We start from the raw sequence: 1,999 nt of genomic DNA, 5'->3' as shown, positions 1-1,999 counted from the left end.
GGGGCTGAAGCCTCTGTTGGAGGCGATGCTTTGGTGTGAACTGTTGCCCAATGGGGATCAGCGGAGTGCTCGTCACACTCCTCATTTTTTGATATACGTGTGTATATATATATATATATATATATATATATATATATATATATATATATATATATATATATATATATATATATATATATATATATATATATATATATATATATATATATATATACACATTTTTATTGTCCTACGTTATACGTGTTTGAACGGAATAAGATTAATTTTAATGCAATGTATGAGGCAATAACATTATTAATACCCCAATCTCGGGCAGGTGGGGGACAGAGAGGACAAGTCCCCATCACATACAACGTTGGCTGGAGAGGACAGAGAGAGAGAGAGAAGAGGACGTGAAGCAGAATGCGGTCCCACCACTTTAATGGATTTTTATCATTGTTATTGTTGTGATTATTACGATGGTGAATTGGTGTTGAAATTGATCTAGCTCTGGCACGTATTTCGTGCGGCATAAATCGTGCACGCACACACCATGCTATGCGTGCTCTTTCCAGCATCACGAATCAGGGAGGTATTGCTCTGCACATCAACAATCGCCTGTGGGCACCTCACCACAGGTGAGCACATAGCGAACAATGGATATTCGGCAATTTCAAATTTTCGTCCCTAAAGAAAATCAGCGAGGACGTGTTGATGTGCTGAAGTAGGTGAAGTTAGTTTTCATTAAGTAAAGGCTGTTTCACTGTACAATGACGTCACAATGTGACTGATCTGTCCAAATTCCAAGAGTGCGACGAAAACAAATTAGCTTTTAAATGTTACACTTACTGTACCGGTTAATATGTCCCGGTTAATATGTACTGGTTAATATGTACCGGTTAATATATCCCGGTTAATATGTCCCGGTTGACTGTCATTGATCTTATATTTACTTAAAAAAAAAACTTTTGTTCCCCACTCGACCCCAATCTTGCAACACAAATGGACGCCCGTGATGTCCAATCCTGTCGGTCGTCACTTACTGACTTTTATTAACATGCTTGTTCACACGTATAGTACAAACAGGAAGTCCGATTACCTACCTGCTCTAAAGCGTCACAATGAACAGGTGAATGAGTTTGGCGTTTATTTTTAGGAGAGATGTTTCTTCATCCCATCATATGTGTAGTACGGCATGATGGATCGTTTCATTATGATATGATGTTTAAAGGTCTGAAGCACGACCCCATTGATGTGACTCTTCATGGCTATAAGTTTCTCATTTATCCTTGAGCTGTACACCATTTGAGTGTTGGAATGGCCATGCTAATAAACATACCCTCTCGACCTCGACACTGCAATCCTGAGTGAATTTCCTGTGAGTCCGGCCGTCGAGGTGGAGTGTGCAGCGGATTCAAGGCAATAAACATGAAGAGATCAACGGTGCACTCAATGGCGTCATCAAATGGCACACTCTACCGCATAATAAAATAGCGCACTCGATGGCGTATTCAAATGGCACACTCTACCGCATAATAAAATAGCGCACTCTATGGCATATTCAAATGGCACACTCTACCGCATAATAAAATAGCGCACTCTATGGCATATTCAAATGGCACACTCTATGGTGTATTCAAATGGCACACTCAATGGCGTCATCAAATGGCACACTCTACCGCATAATAAAATAGCGCACTCGATGGCATATTCAAATGGCACACTCTATGGTGTATTCAAATGGCGCACTCTATGGCGTCATCAAATGGCACACTCTACCGCATAATAAAATAGCGCACTCGATGGCATATTCAAATGGCACACTCTACCGCATAATAAAATAGCGCACTCTATGGCATATTCAAATGGCACACTCTATGGTGTATTCAAATGGCGCACTCTATGGCGTATTCAAATAGCGCACTCTATGGCGTATTCAAATGGCGCACTCTATGGCGTATTCAAATGGCGCACTCTATGGCATATTCAAATGGCACACTCGATGGCGTATTCAAATGGC

The 1,999-nt window shown here is 40.8% G+C and overlaps 1 long non-coding RNA gene across 1 annotated transcript in view; it reads left to right on the top strand.

Annotated features, from left to right (window-relative positions):
• Window positions 1–1,332, top strand: part of LOC147031186 (uncharacterized) — a 7,031-nt gene extending 5,699 nt beyond the window's left edge. The window contains exon 2 of the long non-coding RNA XR_015056721.1: window positions 317–1,332. This is a non-coding gene — a long non-coding RNA (uncharacterized LOC147031186). The remainder of the gene's footprint in view (window positions 1–316) is intronic.
• The last annotated feature ends 667 nt before the right edge of the window (window positions 1,333–1,999 follow it).

This window comes from Eptatretus burgeri, chromosome 3, assembly GCF_056783735.1.
Source record: "Eptatretus burgeri isolate ZD-2024b chromosome 3, Ebu_testis_v1, whole genome shotgun sequence".
Taxonomy (NCBI): domain Eukaryota; kingdom Metazoa; phylum Chordata; class Myxini; order Myxiniformes; family Myxinidae; genus Eptatretus; species Eptatretus burgeri.
Note: the sequence above shows the minus strand (reverse complement) of the source record. Positions and strands in the feature narration are given on the sequence as shown.